Genomic DNA, 22283 nt, shown 5'->3' on the forward strand with positions numbered 1-22283 from the left:
AAACTTTTAAGCTGGCTATGATTAAATCGCTTGCGAAAAAACCGCAACTTGATCCTACAGAATTAGTCAATTACAGGCCGATCTCGAATCTACCTTTTCTGTCAAAGATACTAGAAAAGGCGGTATCCTCACAACTATGTTCCTTTTTAGAAAGAAATTATATCTGCGAGGATTTCCAGTGAGGATTTAGACCGTACCATAGACAGCTATGTACAGTATGTATACAGTACATAGTACTGAGACAGCTCTCATTAGAGTCACAAATGATTTGCTCCTATCATCCGATCGTGGTTGTATCTCGCTATTAGTGTTACTCGATCTTAGTGCTGCATTTGACACTATCGACCACAACATTCTTTTAAATAGACTCAAAAATTATGATGGCATTAGTAGAATTGCATTAGCATGGTTTAAATCATACTTATCTGACCGTTATCAGTTTGTAGCAGTAAATGAAGAGATGTCTTATCGATCACAAGTTCAGTATGGCGTACCAAGGCTCAGTACTAGGACCGTTGCTGTTCACTCTGTACATGCTACCCTTAGGAGATATCATTAGGAAGCATGGCATTAGTTTTCACTGTTATGCTGATGATACTCAGCTCTATATTTCTTCACGCCCAGACGAAACCTACCAATTCACAAAATTAACGGAATGCATAGCTGATATAAAAAATTGGATGACTAGTAATTTCCTACTACTTAATTATGAAAAAACAGAGATTCTAATTATTGGACAAAAAACGTCCTCACGTAATAACCTAGAATACTGTTTTCTTCCAGTTTTCTTGATGGCTGCTCTGTTAAGTCTTCATCGTTGGTTAGGAACCTGGGTGTGCTCTTTGATACCAATCTTTCATTTGAAAGTCACGTGTCTAGCATCTGTAAAACCGCATTTTTCCATCTTAAAAATATATCTAAATTGCGTCATATGCTCTCATTGACAAATGCGGAACAATTAGTTCATGTGTTCATGACATCAAGGCTAGATTACTGTAATGCTCTAATGGGTGGTTGCCCTGCACGCTTAATAAACAAATTACAGCTGGTCCAAAACGCAGCAGCTCGAGTTCTTACCAGAACCAGGAAGTATGACCATATTAGCCCTGTTCTGTCAACACTGCATTGGCTCCCTATTAAACATCGTATAAATTTTTAAATATTGCTGATTACTTACAAAGCACTAAATGGTTTAGCTCCGCAGTACTTGAGCGAGCTCTTAACTAGGGCCGCAACGACGCGTCGACGTCATCGATTACGTCGACTATGAAAATACGTTGACACGCATGAAATGCGTCGACACGTCACATTAATTATTTACGTTTAAATATTGAGTAATGGCGGCTTCTGCTCCCGCTCATGGTGAAAATGACAGACCACGATCATCCAAAGTATGGGAATACTTTAAACTACGGCCGAACAGAAAGGTGCTTTGTTCACTATGCAAACTACCGGTATGCCCCATTCGGCGACAATAAAATGGACTTTAATTTATAACTTCAACTTAAATCTGTCAACGAAGCTTTCAGTGCATTTGCCAGTTTTTAAAAGTTGTGTATGCACATGTAGACTAGAGACCTGCACTTCCGCGGGACCCAATGCAACAGAGTGCGGCGCGGGAACATAGATCTGATGGCCGAGTGTGGGCGCGGGCGGTAATGCACTCGTGTGTGTGCTGGTTACGGGACAATAAAACGATTCGCGGGACTCCCGCAAAATAGAATTATCTATAAATTGAACATCTAAAAAACGAATAAATTGTCATTCATCTGTTGCACAAAAGCAACAAGAACAACTAAAACAAAATAGAAACGATTTACAGGCCAGAGTCTCTATCTATTTATAACATGTTTGCATTTAGAATATCAAAATCGACTGCTGGCGGTAGATCCTTCTCCTATTTAGCACCAAAACTTTGGAACAGTCTTCCTAACATTGTCCGGGAAGCAGACACACTCTGTCAGTTCAAAGCTAGACTAAAAACAAATCTCTTTGACCTAGCATACACATAACACATTATAGACTTCTATAATTCCATATTAGGCTGCATAGATTAGGCCAGCCGGAACCGGGAACACTTCCCATAAATCCTGATGTACTAGTTAATTCATAAGAAGAATGGCGTCTACGCTAATATTAGTCTCTCTGTTTATACCGAAGTTTACCGCAGTCCGCCGGATCCAGGCCGTATCCAGATCTGATGAAGGACCTGCGCCCGGACGCGACGACAACGCAGTACTGAAGTGTCAACCAGTCTCTCCGTTTACTGAAGTGAGGTGGATCCCGGCCGTATCCAGATCAGATGGTGGATCTGCACCTGGACCCAACCATGACGTATCCCTGAAGTGCCAGCCTCATCAGCCCTGTGAAGGCCTCATCGACACGACCAATCTGACTTCTGACCTGTAATGCTGCCTGGATCATAATCATACATTGTTCGCTCGTTGGTCAGAGGAGAACTGGCCCCCAACTGAGCCTGGGTTCTCCCAAGGTTTTTTTCTCCATTCTGTCACCTGATGGAGTTTTGGTTCCTTGCCACTGTTGCCTTGGCTTTTGGCTTGCTTAGTTGGGGACATTTAATATTCAACAATATTATTGATCTGCCTTATTTAGGGTGGATGATGATGCAATTTTCTTCTAGAAACAAACTTTGTTGTATTATTTTCATGCTATCAATGTGAAGCTGCTTTGATACAATCTGTATTGTAAAAAGCGATATATATATAAAGGTGACTTGACTTGACTTGACTTGACTACTTAATGAGTATTTTGGAGCACTTTTCCACTCCGCCAGCTTACATGTCAACACCGTCAGACAAAATATCTGATGGAGTTGACGTCTAACGGAGTTGACAAAACAACATGTTTTTTCAACTTAATCATGTCTAATAAATGGTAGCCATTTTGATTTTCCTCAGTTGCCAGCTGCCACTAAACTAAACCAAAATACCAACTTTTATTTCATAATTCTTGATTAAAATCATCCCTACTTTGAAGACAGTGTTGACACATAAAAGCGGTGACCACAGGGATTTCAATTTTTTGCTGAATATTTAAAAAAATTTAAAACTTACGAGATCATGTGTTGGACTGCTGCATCCATCAACAGAAAGAAGTCAAAGGGGGTCCTCAGGGTTAAAGCTGACCAAAATATGCCTGATTTATTTCAAATTTGAAAAATATCTGACGGAGTTGACATGAATTGATGACAGATTTTGAAAGGCTGTTGTTAATGTATAAAATAATGCAATGTTCACTTTAAGTATTTTGTGATATTTTATTAAGCCATCCAATTAACCTCTGACCAAATATTTGGGCATTTTAAAACACTTTTTCTTTTTTTTTTTGCAGTTTGATACTGTGACCTCTACAGAGGATGAGTTTATTTGCATGGGCTTTCATAGTACAGTGGCGGTATTTTATAAAATTACTATGAAATAATATAAATATATACAAAACTAAGGGTCTAAACAAACACAAGTCTTTCATATCCAACTTTTAAAGCCTTTTTAAATGAAACAATTTATTGTTTTTTAAGGCAAATTGTAACATTTTGATGGGGGACATGTTTTGTCCCTTATTTCAAGAATCAGTGATATATATATACAGTGAGGAAAATAAGTATTTGAACACCCTGCTATTTTGCAAGTTCTCCCACTTAGAAATCATGGAGGGGTCTGAAATTGTCATCGTAGGTGCATGTCCACTGTGAGAGACATAATCTAAAAAAAAAAATCCAGAAATCACAATGTATGATTTTTAACTATTTATTTGTATGATACAGCTGCAAATAAGTATTTGAACACCTGAGAAAATCAATGTTAATATTTGGTACAGTAGCCTTTGTTTGCAATTACAGAGGTCAAATGTTTCCTGTAGTTTTTCACCAGGTTTGCACACACTGCAGGAGGGATTTTGGCCCACTCCTCCACACAGATCTTCTCTAGATCAGTCAAGTTTCTGGGCTGTCGCTGAGAAACACAGAGTTTGAGCTCCCTCCAAAGATTCTCTATTGGGTTTAGGTCTGGAGACTGGCTAGGCCACGCCAGAACCTTGATATGCTTCTTACAGAGCCACTCCTTGGTTATCCTGGCTGTGTGCTTCGGGTCATTGTCATGTTGGAAGACCCAGCCTCGACCCATCTTCAATGCTCTAACTGAGGGAAGGAGGTTGTTCCCCAAAATCTCAAATACATAGCCCCGGTCATCCTCTCCTTAATACAGTGCAGTCGCCCTGTCCCATGTGCAGAAAAACACCCCCAAAGCATGATGCTACCACCCCCATGCTTCACAGTAGGGATGGTGTTCTTGGGATGGTACTCATCATTCTTCTTCCTCCAAACACGTTTAGTGGAATTATGACCAAAAAGTTCTATTTTGGTCTCATCTGACCACATGACTTTCTCCCATGACTCCTCTGGATCATCCAAATGGTCATTGGCAAACTTAAGACGGGCCTTGACATGTGCTGGTTTAAGCAGGGGGAACCTTCCGTGCCATGCATGATTTCAAACCATGACGTCTTAGTGTATTACCAACAGTAACCTTGGAAACGGTGGTCCCAGCTCTTTTCAGGTCATTGACCAGCTCCTCCCGTGTAGTTCTGGGCTGATTTCTCACCTTTCTTAGGATCATTGAGACCCCACGAGGTGAGATCTTGCATGGAGCCCCAGTCCGAGGGAGATTGACAGTCATGTTTAGCTTCTTCCATTTTCTAATGATTGCTCCAACAGTGGACCTTTTTTCACCAAGCTGCTTGGCAATTTCCCCGTAGCCCTTTCCAGCCTTGTGGAGGTGTACAATTTTGTCTCTAGTGTCTTTGGACAGTTCTTTGGTCTTGGCCATGTTAGTAGTTGGATTCTTACTGATTGTATGGGGTGGACAGGTGTCTTTATGCAGCTAACGACCTCAAACAGGTGCATCTAATTTAGGATAACAAATGGAGTGGAGGCAGGCGCGGAGCTGTGGGCGGGCCTGGACGGGCCTGGGCCCACCCACATTGATAGCTGGCCCGCCCAATCAGAAATAAAAAATAAAATAAAATACTACTCTGTATTGTTAAACATGGATACTACTTTATGTGGTGTATTTCATCTATAACATGTAAGCCTGATAACTATTTAAAATTTAAGTGTGTTGGTGACGTGTTTTCATTGGTCAATGCAACATCGTAGCACGCTCTATTGTAATCTGGCGCGAACCATCTATGACGCGAACAACCAACGTGCTCTCTAATTGATCTTCCCTATGCACTATCACAATGTTGCCTTTTTGTGAATGATATGTTCCTGGCTCGGTAGCCATAGCCTATGTTATATATGCTTATGTATTTAGCTCAGTTTTGACAGTAGATTAAATTTAAATTACAAAATAAGTAGGCTAATAAACTATTTATTTTTTTACCATTATAAAGCAGTTTGAATGTTTCATTGCGTTACAGTATGGTTCTAATGAAAAAAGTATTCCCGAGCAGCTTTCAGCTATGATCACTTTGAGAACTTTTCTTGCAAGCACCCTGAACTAGACAAGTGGAAAACGTATTTTGAATAACCACCACGTTATAACCTTATTTTTTTTTCGTTTTGAATTATTTCATTTAAAGACATTTCAAGCTTTGAGCATTTTATGTATTTCTCATGTCTGTGTGAGGCATACACTGAGTTTCGTTAAGTTAGGATGAGATGCGCTCCAGTTAACGTGCAATGCAAGTGACTGCGCGGGCACCTCCATGATTATTGTCTGTTATATTTGCTTCTTATTTATTAAATCCAGGCAATTGGTTGATGAAAAATTTATTAAAATTAAGATACAATTTATACAAAACGAAATTCACTTTAAAGAAAGTCTTTCTACAAAACAAACCTATGAAGTGGTCATAATCATGTCTGACCATGTCATATTGCGCCTCTTATAATGCTGTTCAGTGTTCACTTTTCATAACCAAAATAGATTTAATAAATAAAAACATATATTATAATATTGAACATATATATTAACCTAAATACGTTTTCTTTAATGGCTACAGCACCTAACGTCAGAGGACTCAAGGTTTCAGCTTTCCCGAAACCTTCTTATTTAGGCTACTTTACTGAAATGCTGGAAAGTATTTACAAGAACAATATTTCATCGCAGCTTCACCACAACAAACAAAAAAATGGGAATTATTCATTTAAATTAAAATTAATTAATTTAATTTAATTAAAAAGCGCTTTTAAAGGTCAGTGAAAGCATAGGCTACTGTCAGTTAAGTCCTATTCGGACGCTAATATTGTTTCTCATGGGCTCGTACGGTATTTTAAACATTTACAGGGGTAAGTCGGTGATTTTAGTGCCGTCCGAATCCATAATATCAGTGTTTTTTCTCACCCAACCCGCGTAAAAATCCCTGGCCAAATTAGTACCTACTGTTTTTTGACAAACAGGTCGTGTGGTTATTTAATTGCCGTCTGAATCCACATCTCTGAGTTTACAAGAAGAAATTCAAAATACATTGTTAAAATCCTTTTTGATCACTGCAGAGCACCGTACGTAAGAAGTACACTTTTATTATTACTGAAATGCTGGAAAGTATTTCCAAGAACACTATTTCATCGCAGCTCCACCTCAGCGAACAAACATGGGAAAGAGACGAAAGCACATACAAATTTGAAATGGTTATTATGGCAGCAATATATGATACAATTTAAAAATATGTAGGCTAGGCTATTATAGGCTATTATAGTTTGGATTATTTTTTATAATATCCCATGAGTCCTAATAAATGCAATTTCAACTATTTCTGAAGCGCTTCTTTTATAAAGAACACCGCTTTCTCACATAAACAGCCCCTGCACGAAAGAATAATTGATTCTCGAGCCATCGATATCAACCAATTCAGCACCATCGCCACGGACAGCACCTGGTAACGTCGCACGTAGAAGGTATATCTTAAGCAGCTTCCTAAAGACGTGGCGCTTTAGGTGTGCGACCCCCTCAGCGCCGCGCCGCGCCAAGTCTTTTAAATTCGAACACATTATTCTCTATGAGATAAAGTTAAAGTTTAACGCTTTTTCGGCGTCTGTCCGCGGCGCCCAGCAACGGCTCAGGGTAACGATGTATCTTAGCTCTTAAGAGCGCTTTCTACGTGCAAGGTTACGAACGCTCGCAGCAATTCCACGAGCGTTTCCCAAAAATGAACTTAACATGAACGCGCGAGAACGCGCTCTAGGCTACGTGCTACTTAAGAGTCGCTGTCCATTTGTGAAGTGCTGAAATATAACCTTATATGGAATCGTATTCTGAACGTTTAACCTAATAATTGTCATATGTTGTGGATTAGCAATCAAGACAAGTCTATATAATGCACCTACAGGCGGAGGCACTGACAAAATGGCTGAAAAAAAAAAAAAGAAAAAAAAAAGAAAAGATACCTTTCAAAAAGATGAAATTAATGTCATTTTAGAGGAGAAAGAGCGAAACAAAGATGTAATTTAACAGATTTAAATGATTTTTTTATTTATTTTTTTGTTCATTCATTTAATTTTGATTAAAATGATTAGATTAAATTATTTCTATTTTTTTGTTTTGTTTTCTGACCTTTTTAATTATTTAATTTATACATTAATTTAACCAACAACAAAAAAAGAGTAACAAAGTGTACAATAAAGTACAATCAAAACCTTATATTATAATCACATTGCATTTGAATAAAGTTAAAGGTGTAATCTGCTGGTTGTCCTGCAGGTGTCCTCATAAATCTGTCTTTTTACAATGCACTTGGGGATGTACGATTACTCCAGAGCACTCGTAGATCTACGAAGATTTTCAAGTGCTACTTAAGCTACGATGCTTTTGGGAAACAGACCATAATATTAAGATCAGTCGTACGATCGTTTTTACGATCAACTTAGGCTTACAATGCTTTTGGGAAACGCAGCCCAGGACCGTGTTCAAAATCCTGCCACGCCACAGAGCGCCATTTACATAGTTTTATATTAAATTTACATTTATGTGTCTCAAGTCGTAGGTAATGTATATACGGACTTCACCCTGTGCTGCAATATACATTTAGTTTTATATTTATTTACAGAAATCAGAAAATTGCTGATGTTATCGGATTTTCAGGTGAGAGTTGTCCTAGACGTGGCGCAGCGCTGAGCTGCGCGTGCGGTGTGCGACCCCCTTAGCGTGACCCCTCGTAGCGCACTAAGAGACAACCGTTATCGGGAAACCCAGCCTTGATTTCGGAACACCCATAGATTCAGGCCCACCTCGACTTAATCCAGGCCCACCCATCTGTCACGTTCTGCATCCGCCACTGAGTGGAGGTGGACATTTTAAAGGCAGACTAACAGGTCTTTGAGGGTCAGAATTCTAGCTGATAGACAGGTGTTCAAATACTTATTTGCAGCTGTATCATACAAATAAATAGTTAAAAAATCATACATTGTGATTTCTGGATTTTTTTTTTTTTAGATTATGTCTCTCACAGTGGACATGCACCTACGATGACAATTTCAGACCCCTCCATGATTTCCAAGTGGGAGAACTTGCAAAATAGCAGGGTGTTCAAATACTTATTTTCCTCACTGTATATATATATATATATACATATATATATATATATATATATATATATATATATATATATATATATATATTTCATATAAAATATAATAATGTAAATATGTATTTTTTATATTTTTTCATATAATATATATAATATACTGTATTATATATATATATATATATATATATATATATATATATATAAACAATCATTTCATATAAAATATAATTTAACACATTTATAGGTCTACATTGTCTCATTTGTAGCCTTATTTAAGTTGATTCTCTGTACTGTATGTTTATTTTTGGACTGATAGTGGTTAATAAAGTCAAATAATGGTATGAGAGAGGCTTAGCCTGACAGTTAGCCTGCCCTGGACCAGGTTAGTTTCCCAGCATAAGTTGCCAGAGTAACTGAGTTTTAACTATTTTAAGCTTGCTTTATGAAACAGAATCAATCGACAATAAGTCTGTCTAACCAAAATAAGCCTGGCTTGTATTCTAATCTTGTTTTATGGAACAACCCTCAGTTTAACTAGTACAATGTGAAGTTTATGCAACAATAACACGCTTACTATTAAAAGTGATAAATACATTTCTTACCTTTAAAATCTTATATTCAAATCGCATTCTTCTTCTTCTGAGGTAAAAGTGTCTTCCAAACTCGATGAAAAGTTGAGGACTGATGAAGTCTGATTCTTTGTTTTGAGGTAATCAGGGCGTTTACAGGTTTGCGCTCCTTTGTGTGGACTATTTGCATGTGAATCGCTTGTGCGCGCGTGGTCACAGAGATAATGAGGATACGCTTTAGAAACTGTAATAATAATAGTAATTCGTTATATTTATATAGCGCTTTTCTAGGTACTCAAAGCACTTTACATATGGAAGGGGCAATCTCCTCAACCACCACCAATGTGCAGCATCCACCTGGATGATGCGACGGCAGCCATACATACTTAGCTTCAGTGGGCTTTCATACGGATTACTTAAAGAGAGAATATTTGTTTTTGATATGATTTACATCATTTAAAAATAGACACTTCAAGCTTTCTAAAAACAAATCTCTCACGTATGGGTGGCAAGTATTCGCTGAGTTAGGGACCGTTCAGTATTTATGAAATGGACCACTGGAGGAAAATAGTCTTTTCATGTCTTTTTATTTTTTGTTGAGGGGAGGGTCATCCAACTTTTTTTAGTTTAGGGGGAGGGTCACCCACCTTTTCATGAAAACAGCAAAATTTCAAAGTGGCTTGTTTGGTGCATATTTTTCCATGTAGCTCTCATGCTAGCTCTCTCAGTCTCGGCCACCCATCGCTAGCAGATGGGTCTGTCCAGTTTGGTGCTGTTTTACATTGTGCGCGCTCAGAAAAAGTGCATCATGTCAGAACAGAACGCCAATGAAATGTTTACCCAGCAAAGCTTTAAAGCACAAGCAAATAATGAACTTTTGGGATTGCGAATAAGTGCAGTGTCTTGTGAGTGTAACTCTACTGCTGCATTAACATGTGATGTGAATGTATGTCAAGTTTTACAGTAGGCTATTAGGACTGAGGCACCAGAACTGCAGCTGATAGAATGTGCACTGTGGCACGATACTACCATATTTCTTCAAAAGCGTGGAGACATTCAATCATCCACGATCAAAAATCGTGATATCGCATAAGCACAAGTATAAAACGACTGTTATCATGTCTGAAAACAAACACAAGTAAAGGAGTTTACAAAACTGTATCGCACGCGTACTATGTGTGATGTGTAAGATGAGAAAGCAGAGGTTAAGTCGTTTGTCATGGTTGTAAAAAAACAATGGCTATCTGAACATCTTTGCCAAGCGCAAACCAGTACAGAAGTAATCAATAAATTATCGGGGAGGGTCATGCCTTTTTTCACAATCATTTTGGAGGGTCATAGAACATTTTTTTTGCTGGCGAAGGGAGGGTCAAGTCTATTTTGACTATAGATCTCAAAACTTATCCGGTAGCCCCTTAAATAAAAAACAGTCCCTTACAGTTCATTTTCTGTCGCGTTTCAGAATGAACTCAACACTGAGAGAGACAGCAGAACGCGCATCATGTTTGTTTCTTTATTTTTGAAAAGCAGAACATTTTGTTTTTATTATGAGTGTACACAAATAAAAGTAGACATTTAACAGCTTTGAATGATGCATAAAACTTGAGTCTCTTTTGCACTGATAAGAAAAAAAGCAAGGTGATCTCGCCGGGGATACCGCCAGCCCCAGGGGGTTAACCTTATTGTCATGTTTCCTGTTTAATATCCGGGGAAATTATATTAAGAACACTTATTCTTAATATTTTTGATCTGCCTGCTTTTCAACATTGTAGGAGAACTTAAATGAGCTGGATGATGGCATCACTGTTTTCTCCAGATAATTAATGATTTTTCCAATGGAAATGAATCAATGCTGAACTTACTTAAACTGGACAATGATTTTATTCTAGAGCTGCTGTACATCCAAAACAATCTTTGTTGTAATATTTTTCTGTTATCACTGCAAAGCTGCTTTGAAACAATCTGTATTGTAAGATACAGGTATCATAAATAAAAGTGACTTGACTATAGTTATTTTTTGGTAATCGATTCCTTATGTAGCAAGTGGCTCAATTTTAGCGACTACGCCACCCCAGGTTAACGGGGAAAACAACCCAAATAAAGCACACAAATACGTTCCACCTAGAAAAGGCAAGAGGCATGGGCTTCCGTGCAAAAATGTTTATTTAAAGCTAAAAGTTGATCAATAATTTAAAATCAGTAGTTCACATGGGTCATGATTGAATTGGACAAAGCGACAAAATTAAACCTTCAAGGTTCACAATAAACCCTCACAAGATTCACAATAAACCCTCACAAGATTCACAATAAACCATCACAAGATTCACAATAAACCATCACAAGATTCACAATAAACCATCACAAGATTCACAATAAACTTTCACAGGGGCTGAGGCTTCCGGTCAGGAGCAGGCTAGTGTGCTGGCAGCAGGTCTACCATAAGAAGCACGCCAACCCAACGTACACCCACCAAATTCACTGCAAATAACCAATGGTAGTGACACGGCAATGAAACTGCAATAACACTCTTAGTGAAGCAAAACCTGCGGTGAAACCGACAACCAGCCCGCTCCTGGAAGTCCTCAGCTCCTAAAGAAAAAAAGAAAAATAGATAATCAAACTAAATTTAAATAAACAAAGAAAACAGAAACATTCAAAGTCAATTTGTTGACTCTAACATGACGGAAACCAACAAGAAAATAAACAATTTACAATGCATCCCAAAATATAAATACTCTAAACACTCACATTCACATTAAAGAAAAAAAAACACATTCACATTCAAGAGAAACAAACAGATCTACTGTGACCGCGGCAGAAACTTACACCAAATACAACGTTAACAGTAATAACATTACACCTAAAAATAATTCCAAGCAAACACAATCACTCAGAATCAAATAACAAAAAAAATAATCTTTCAAGCCCGCATAAACATGTTTGACTTAAATGTAATGGTGTGTAGAAAGCAGCAGCGTGGCTTTAAAGAGCGAGTGGCGGAGAGAGAGAGCGCGCGCGCGCTGTTTAATGCGACTGCTCACTTAACCCACTTTAGCATCCGTGAAGATCTTCAAAACAATAAACAAGGGTTACGACTAACAAAGTTATCGACCAGTTACCCACCTGATAATACAATAAAGTACTATCCCAGTTTACCTACCAGAGAATACGATCGTTACACTTCAACATATACCGTAAGAGAATCATGTAACAGCCTTGTTGATTGCAACAGGTGGTGTTCCGATCAGTTAAGCTGCAATGCCACACCGATGGAAGCCCTGAAGGCACACCGTACTGAAACAAATTGTCACAACCCAAGTCAGGACAAAAATAAAACTTCCCACTACGCCCCAAGATGGTACCAAGCCTACCTGGGAGTAAGCAGCCACCCACGCGCACAAACCCTCAGCCACCCAACGGCACACTCAATCCATAGTTGCGACAGGAAGGGGCGGGCTTTCAACCATGACACACACCAGGAGGCATGAATGAACGGTTTATATGCCCCAATGGGCGAATGCTCATTGGCCACCTACCAAATTGTACTGACATCACACAACTTCACTACATTCTACCCCTTACTTTTGTGTCGTCGCCCCGACGATAAGCAAACCCTTGCCACTCAACTCCAGGGCCTAAAGTAGGTAGAGACAAAATTAAACAAACCACCATAGCGACAACACTTAAAATCATTTACAAAAAGGCAATGGATATGCTTCACCGCACCTAAAATCTGAGAATACAGAGAACAATGGATCGGCGTCATCATACTCAAATCATTCAGACTAACTGACACTCATACCAAGAAACAAGTGGCACACAAGTTCTCTGCCATGACGGCTGCACACCGAGAAACGAGTGATACACAAGTTCTCTGCCTTGACGGCTACACAATAAGAAACACTGGTTACAAGTGCTATTGCCATGACGGCTCTACAACGAGATACACAAGTTCTCTGCCTTGACGGCTACATAATGAGAAACACTGATTACGAGTGCTCTTGCCATAACGGCTATACAACGAGAAACGAGTGATACACAAGTTCTCTGCCTTGACGGCTACATAATAAGAAACACTGATTACGAGTGCTCTTGCCATAACGGCTATACAACGAGAAACGAGTGATACACAAGTTCTCTGCCTTGACGGCTACATAATGAGAAACACTGATTACAAGTGCTCTTGCCATAACGGCTATACAACGAGAAACACTGGTTACAAGTGCTCTTGCCATAACGGCTATACAACGAGAAACGAGTGATACACAAGTTCTCTGCCTTAACGGCTACATAATAAGAAACACTGATTACAAGTGCTCTTGCCATAACGGCTATACAACGAGAAACACTGGTTACAAGTGCTCTTGCCATAACGGCTATACAACGAGAAACGAGTGATACACAAGTTCTCTGCCTTGACGGCTATATGCACTAACTTGGGCACCTCCTAGTACCAGTCAATGGTGGAGGTATGGAGGAAAGGCCTGTGGCAGAGGTGCTAGGTCCAGCAACACTAGCCCCCTGCAACTCAGACGCCCCCTCCCGTCGCAATCTCTCGTTATCAGCTCGAAGTTGAGCCACCAGCTCTTTAAGTTCCTGTAATTCTCCCTCCATTATTATAAAATATATATATTTTATACCCAACCCCAAGGGACGTCACCGAAGGGAGTCAAACCAGAAACTACCGTCTCCAGAGCACACGCTGCTGCTTTATTCCTACAAAAGAGAAAAAAAAAAGAAAAAAACACAATTACAAAACAAACTACTATACGGTCCCACGCCTCTGCCAAAAAATCCTGTGGATCCTGCCGACTGCGCCACATGTAGCAAGTGGCTCAATTTTAGCGACTACGCCACCCCAGGTTAACGGGGAAAACAACCCAAATAAAGCACACAAATACGTTCCACCTAGAAAAGGCAAGAGGCATGGGCTTCCGTGCAAAAATGTTTATTTAAAGCTAAAAGTTGATCAATAATTTAAAATCAGTAGTTCACATGGGTCATGATTGAATTGGACAAAGCGACAAAATTAAACCTTCAAGGTTCACAATAAACCCTCACAAGATTCACAATAAACCCTCACAAGATTCACAATAAACCATCACAAGATTCACAATAAACCATCACAAGATTCACAATAAACCATCACAAGATTCACAATAAACTTTCACAGGGGCTGAGGCTTCCGGTCAGGAGCAGGCTAGTGTGCTGGCAGCAGGTCTACCATAAGAAGCACGCCAACCCAACGTACACCCACCAAATTCACTGCAAATAACCAATGGTAGTGACACGGCAATGAAACTGCAATAACACTCTTAGTGAAGCAAAACCTGCGGTGAAACCGACAACCAGCCCGCTCCTGGAAGTCCTCAGCTCCTAAAGAAAAAAAGAAAAATAGATAATCAAACTAAATTTAAATAAACAAAGAAAACAGAAACATTCAAAGTCAATTTGTTGACTCTAACATGACGGAAACCAACAAGAAAATAAACAATTTACAATGCATCCCAAAATATAAATACTCTAAACACTCACATTCACATTAAAGAAAAAAAAACACATTCACATTCAAGAGAAACAAACAGATCTACTGTGACCGCGGCAGAAACTTACACCAAATACAACGTTAACAGTAATAACATTACACCTAAAAATAATTCCAAGCAAACACAATCACTCAGAATCAAATAACAAAAAAAATAATCTTTCAAGCCCGCATAAACATGTTTGACTTAAATGTAATGGTGTGTAGAAAGCAGCAGCGTGGCTTTAAAGAGCGAGTGGCGGAGAGAGAGAGCGCGCGCGCGCTGTTTAATGCGACTGCTCACTTAACCCACTTTAGCATCCGTGAAGATCTTCAAAACAATAAACAAGGGTTACGACTAACAAAGTTATCGACCAGTTACCCACCTGATAATACAATAAAGTACTATCCCAGTTTACCTACCAGAGAATACGATCGTTACACTTCAACATATACCGTAAGAGAATCATGTAACAGCCTTGTTGATTGCAACAGGTGGTGTTCCGATCAGTTAAGCTGCAATGCCACACCGATGGAAGCCCTGAAGGCACACCGTACTGAAACAAATTGTCACAACCCAAGTCAGGACAAAAATAAAACTTCCCACTACGCCCCAAGATGGTACCAAGCCTACCTGGGAGTAAGCAGCCACCCACGCGCACAAACCCTCAGCCACCCAACGGCACACTCAATCCATAGTTGCGACAGGAAGGGGCGGGCTTTCAACCATGACACACACCAGGAGGCATGAATGAACGGTTTATATGCCCCAATGGGCGAATGCTCATTGGCCACCTACCAAATTGTACTGACATCACACAACTTCACTACACTTAGGAAGTGTTGTAAGTCACAGTAGGTTTAGTTTGATGGGAAAGAGAATATCACAAAACAGATTGAGGCCTTTTAAGAAAAATTATTAGTGAATTTAGTATTTTCTGTCACAGTGTCTGGTTTGTGTTCCCTGGGTAACCACTAGATGTCCCTTTCCCCCACGGTGTCATTCACATTAGGAACTGCATTCCACACAATCCTTGGTTGCGTTCAGCCCCGACAAAACGTTGCACAACGTTTTTTAAACAGAAACGGTGATGCGTTGAACACACTGTTCTGATGACACAAGAGTTGCAACTATGGCAGCTGAGAAGGCCATTCTTTGTGTTCTTTGTGAAGAATTTTCGGAGCCTGATGAAATCGGTATAAATATGTGTTTAATACTACAAAATATGCCCGATGTTACAGTTACTGCACTTGCCGCCCAGAACAAAAGAGAACATCCCAATCGAGTGAAGGGATTGCTGAAACTGAAGCACACATCTTACCTAATTCAGACTAAAACACATCTTTTTAGCCTCACATACTGACTTTATTTGTAGTTCATACTGTTTTAATACCCTGTATTTTCTTTCTCGTTTTTAGGAAAAGCACTTAATTACCATTGTTTATTTCTATACCAAATGTCATACACGCAATGAAGCTAAAAATATAAACAACTACATCACTATGTTGATATCCTATATTTTTACAATAAAACTTATGACAAACATGTCTTCTAATATCCTCAGTTGTTGTGTATACCGAGCTGCACATAGACAGTGGAGCTGCATCGAACACATTTGTAAATTACTTTCCTTGAACCCATTGTGCGAGTTCACTTTAATACCGCGTGCTTTATATACATGTTGCTGCTGATTGGACTGCAGTTCTGACACACCCACCAAACAAGAGAAAATGTATCTCAAACCCCATTGCACACCGGTGCACGCCGTTTCCAGGAAACATGAGCTGTGTCCCAAAGTGAAGGCTGCGTCCTTCGAAGGCCGTATTTGAAGGCCGGATGGCCGTATTTGAAGGCCGATTGCGTCACCGCGGCGCGACGAACGTCACAGCGGCGCGACGAAGCACGTCCCAATTCAAAGGCTGCATCCTTGGAAGGTCGCATTTGAAGGCCGATTGCGTCACCGCGGCGCAATGAAGGCTGTCCCAATTCAGTTCTGCATCCTCCGAAGGCCGTATTCGAAGGACGGTTGCGTCATCACGCCGTGACGAAGGCTACCCTGATTCAAAAGCGACGCCAAATGCGCCCTTCATTTCCCCCTGAAAGGAAGGATACATAAATGGACACTTAGCGGCCTATTCTACCCCATAAGTCATTGCGCGCCGTTGACGACAGGATTTATTTATTTATTTTTAAAGGCGGCCGAGACTAGAGTTCGATGGTGGACAGCAAATTCACATTTAAATGTAAGTATTATGTTTTCATTTACTCAAATAGGTAGCGAAACCAGAGTTAAAGTTTATTATAAACTTCATCTTAACTCCTTAGTCACTATTGCATGGCTTCATTTGTCAGGTAGTTTTAGGCAAAACTTGTGGTAATAACGTTATTAGTTTAACGACCTATTTGTAACATTTGAACTAGTCTATCTCACTTGTGTATTATAAGAAATATCACTCACCCTATAAAGCCTAAAACAATAATAAAAGCAGTAGATAAGGCAATGGGGTTTCACTTTTATGTGTTTTTGTAGTGCTGTCATGCAAGCTATGTGTTTTTAACTAAATTTGAGTATACAGAAATATTAAGTATATTTTGCATGTCTTGATGTGTCATATTTTGCAGTGTTAACAATGCACTTAAGATTGCACCCCTGTGTTAAGTACCCTTTTCTGCTTTTTTAGAACAATTTGGGAAAAATGGGTCTGGGGAATGTAACTCCCATACAGGCACAAAATAATATTATTTTGTGGCTGTATGGGAGTTACATTCCCCAGACCCATTTTTATATATTTTATATATATAAGAAAATTAATAAACACATCTTTGCTGAAATATATTGTGCTGGTGCTGTTGACAAGCCATGGTTATTTTTTGCTCTGCCTTAGATTGCACGTGTCCTGGGACAGGAGAGGGTGTGAGTGGGAAACCCACTGCTGAAACTTGGCCCTGGTTTGTCCTCATGGATGAGGTGTTGGGACATAGGCATTGCACCAACCCCCTGTCCTCATTGCCTCAAACCCTGAGGACAGACCAGGGCCGAGTTCAGCAGTGTGTGACCAAGAAGAGGAGGAGCCAGGGGCAGCACCAGCACCACGAAGAAGGCGAGACAGAGAGGACGAGTTTTTGGACTTGAGGAGAGCACAGGAGAGTAGGGAGAGGATGGACAGGCTGTTTTCCCTTCTTGTTTAACTTTTTTTCACCTATATTTTTTAAAAGGAAAAAAAATCTGTACATTTATTTATTTTTATGCAACTTTAAATGTGTAAATAAAAGAGAATTCATTGCTCTGGACATTGTTTATTTTTGTAATGACAGTCATAATTTCTACATGAAACAAATTCTTCTATACCTTTTTTTCCCCCAACTATTTACAACATACGTTAAACATATCAAAATCAACATAAACATTTAAATTTACAGTGCATAAAATAAGAAAAAATGAGGTAGACTTTTATTCAGCTGAGTGGGAGACCCTGGTGTGCTGCTGGACCGGGATGGGCTCCACAATAGAGACCCTGGTAAGGCCTCCTGCTGGTGGGACATCATCTGGGATGGTCTCCAGAGTGTTTGACTGCATATCTACACTATCCACGTCTACCAACAGGTTTGCAGGGCTGACTCATGGAATAAATATTGAGATACTTTATTACACTAAAGTACTTTTAATAGCCACTAATACCGCATTGGTGAAAAACTACTATTCATATATTTTAACCCTTAGTTAAGCAATTTTTTTTTTTTTTTTTTTTTTTTTCATTATCTTGCATACTCTAATGTACTTAAGGCATCAAAGCAAAGGAATTCTGCAGGAAAAAAAAACCTTGTCAGGGTTTTTATGATGTTTTGCATTTCTATTACCGCATGTTGCATTTTACTTCTGAATATTTTCAAGGTTGGTACATTTAAACTATATACTTTTGTGTAGTTTAATGTAAAACAATGCATCATATGTAAAATAACAATTTTGTAGTGTTGCTGTCCCGTGTGGGAAAATTACTTCGAGTATTAACGATGTAGTTCCTTACATACCACCACTGGTTATTTTGAAAATTAAAGTAACAAAATGTAGGCCTATTGTCACAATAATATTAACAAATTGTTGCTAACTACAGCTCCGTCCCATTTCAAAGGGCGCACCTGAAGCGCTCGGACTGGTCTAGCCTACGGAGGATTGTTCTTGTCGCCTAGCAACAGTGACTGACAGCTGCCGATGACGAGCGGGAGTAACATTCGTACTGGACTTTTTATATTCAACTGGGTTTTATATTCAAATGGGGTTGAAAACCTGTGTAAATATATTTACCATGGTCAATTTATGTGCATAATAAAAAGAATACACTAGCCCACAAAATCGCATCAATGTAAGATATAAATGAACATTTGAATCTTCGGCTAAGCCGAAAGTATGACCTGAAACATCCTTAATACCATGTCCTCCAGTAAAATATAAAACATAAAAATGACAATAGCCAATTCTGGCTCCATAGCATATCAAATGAATTATCAGGATAGCAGCATACTCTCGCACCGTTGTTTGGCGCCTGGAGCGGTAATCGGGAACACCTGGCTGCGCAATTAGGAAATCCTACGGAGGCTACACGGTACGTCCTTCGGAGGACGCATAGGCTGCATCCTTGAAGTCTTCAGTCCTTCGAAGGATGCAGCCTTCACTTTGGGACACAGCTACGATGTTCAACCCGGAAACCGTAGCAAAACGTTGCGCACCGTTTTGAACTTGAACGTGCCCCTTGTCTGCACTCATCACTGTTCATTGCACCCAGCTGTTCCCCATCATGATTGTTAGTTTCTGTGTGTATAAATACCCTGCCTGTTTAGTGTTTGTTACGGAGTCCTTGTTATTCGTTACACCACTTCTGTGTTACTGTTTCTTGCCTGTTCCTGTATTGTTCTTGTTTATTGGATTGCTTATATGGTTTTGACCCTTGCCTGGACTGGTTTACGATTTACGGATTACCCATTGCTGCTTTTGGATCTTACCCCTGTTTCCCGTGTGTGGATCGTGACAATTTTCTATGTTTGATAAGGAAAATTAGTAAAAATATTGGCAAACTAAACCTGTGCCTTTCAGTAAAGTATAATGGTGAAGCTGTGGATGCCAATAGTTTAAATTATGACAGTAATAAACTATTTAAATTAGTTTAAGTATTTCAAAGTCAAAATATTTCTTATTCCTTCTTATGGAGCCTGATTAATTTAGTTTACCCCTAAATGTTAATTAATGTATTAATTATCAAACATGTAACATGCAGTTAAGGCTGCTGTCATTCATGTAAGAATCCTTATAACTCCTGTCATAGTTAAGGATAGCTCTTCATTGGTTCATGATTGGTTAATATCTTCACTAATCATGAGTTCATGTAGAAGGAACTATTAATTCAGGTATTATTTCATGATTATTCATGTACTGTTATTGTAAAGTTTTACCGACTATTCTAATAAAGAATCTAACACATTACACACACACACACACACACACACACACTTACAAAGTTAAGAAAGTACTGAATGACTTTAAAGAGAATGAAGTTTTGATAAATATATGCAGTTTCTTAGACCATGATCTGAACAAACCATCAAATCATTAATTTAAACCTTGTATCGTTTTGTAAGGTCCACCAAATTGGCCCAAAGATGGTATTTTGTGGTGTGGTTGAAGGTTTCTTGCACTTTTTATGTTTTTGGTGCACAAAGTAATTTAATTCCAATCAACTCTTATCTGACTCCATTTTATCACAACCTCAAATTTAGGCTGGAATGCCAATTGAATATTGGTAATGTATATAATAATTTAACTAGATTTAATCTGATTATCCTATTCAACTCTTTAATTTAGACTGTACTCATTCATTCAGATTCCAATGTCGTCAGAGTCTCAAGCCGGTGTTATACAGAATTCTGTGACATACCAAATTATGTACCCTATATGTATTGCCATAACCCTACTGTCACAGAACCTACTAAGGTCACATAATTCGGCACAACACCGGCCATGTACGCGGATCACATGGTCACAAACTTGTCAGTCTTGGTCATTAGACGGGGATAATTGACTAATCTATTTAGATAGCCACTTATACTTGCTAATTTCTAAAAGTACCTTATCTAGTCCTCTTAGATCTGTATGCACTTAATTGGAGTAAGACTAATATTACTTTCCCTAATGGTAGCTTTGTTTAATCATGCCATGCATTAGGGGTGCAACAGATCGCAGTTGATTCATGATCCATACGGACCAGGCCCCACAGTTCGGCACGCATGTGATTCACGGATGAATTGCTAAGTTTAACCATCATCGAGTGAAAGTATATCATTTGCACGTGTTTTGTCTTGCCAATTTACACATTCAAGCGATTTTAAATGTTGAAGATGATGAGAAAATTGTGACTTGCGAGCTGTTATCTGTATGTGTCAGTATATTCGTTCTGTGCATTCACTCTTAAAGTGACCATCTTCTCTCTGTTAATAAAACAACAAAATACAGCTTTAACCCCTTACTGCACACCCATTTATGCAAGTGGGACATAAATGACCCAAATTAAAAAGGTTGCTGCTCATTAGTCATTCTGAATAGACACGTAACCAACGTATATTTAGAAAGCCAACACCTGAGAGTTTATAGTTCAATACTCAGAATTATGCAGACTGTTATTAATCTGGAGATATATAAGCTCAAACATTAAAAAAAAACAAAAAAACATATGAGACTTAATCGATATTCTTTTGTTTGTATTCAGCCATTATTCTGGCATCACATGGCTTGCTTATCTACACCACTTTGATCCCATTGTACATGAATCCATCTATTAATTGAAGTCTTTATAGAAAACAAAATACAAGCATATTCTTGAGACCTTATGTGAATTTTTTAAACAAATTAGATTATGGAATAGAATATTTTGTACTCCTGACATAAATGAAGAAAGTGTTGTCATTGCAACCTAGTTTTTATCATAAGCAGTGGTCAAATATCTAAGTTGGAGTCTTTAATCTTTCTAATGATACCCAGTTTGTCCTGAACATGTAAGAGTGTGATGTTTTAAAGTGCAGTGAATTTTAAACATCAATAATCTGGGGCCGTCTGCGATTTTTGTACGTAAAAGGTTAAAGCAGTTACCAGCGCCCCTATTTTAGAGCATTTTCTGAAAATTACATACCCAAATACAAATGCCTGAAGCTCTTAAACCCTAATGTCCGCATTCATAACCCTGATCTTGTTTTAAACTATACACTTGAAACTTTGTTACCCAAGAGTCATTATAACTCAAAGTAGCATAGGAACAGAGTAAAACAAGGTAATTACATGAAAGTGACTCACGATTTCTTTGAATGAACTTCACTTAGGGAAAAATGTATCTGACTTTTATGTTAAAGACCTGAAAACCCCATAAAGATAAAATTTAATGTCTGACCATGTTGTGATTACATTTTTGGGAGTATCATCCTCAAATTTTAGTTTCTGTAAGCTTTTATTCAAGAAAAGTATAAGCATCTTATAGAAGACTCCTTATGTCATTTGCTTGCCAGGTGTCCATTTGGAGTAAACACTACATACTATCAATTCTGTTCAATATCAAAACTGTTCTGCCCATCAAACCACACAAAAACGATTTCAGCACAACAT

The 22283-nt window shown here is 38.8% G+C and overlaps 1 protein-coding gene and 2 long non-coding RNA genes across 4 annotated transcripts in view; 2 read left to right on the top strand and 1 right to left on the bottom strand.

Moving 5' to 3' along the window:
* The window catches only part of LOC311093865 (cytosolic 5'-nucleotidase 3-like), a 104854-nt gene extending 102111 nt beyond the window's left edge, over positions 1-2743 (top strand). For both annotated transcript variants that reach the window (XM_084131491.1, XM_084131490.1), the window contains one exon: positions 2161-2743. The gene's annotated coding sequence lies outside the window, so the exon portion shown is untranslated. The remainder of the gene's footprint in view (positions 1-2160) is intronic.
* Positions 2744-11261: 8518 nt separating this feature from the next.
* LOC311093563 lies at positions 11262-15464 on the bottom strand. Its single transcript, XR_014608438.1, has 2 exons — positions 12488-15464; positions 11262-12410 (listed from the first exon to the last, which is right to left on the bottom strand). It is a non-coding gene; the product is annotated as an uncharacterized lncRNA (long non-coding RNA).
* Positions 15465-15522: 58 nt separating this feature from the next.
* On the top strand, positions 15523-17932 carry LOC311093564. Its single transcript, XR_014608439.1, has 2 exons — positions 15523-16884; positions 17527-17932. It is a non-coding gene; the product is annotated as an uncharacterized lncRNA (long non-coding RNA).
* The last annotated feature ends 4351 nt before the right edge of the window (positions 17933-22283 follow it).

This window comes from Abramis brama (genome assembly GCF_963993115.1).
Source record: "Abramis brama genome assembly, chromosome: 12".
NCBI lineage: Eukaryota > Metazoa > Chordata > Actinopteri > Cypriniformes > Leuciscidae > Abramis > Abramis brama.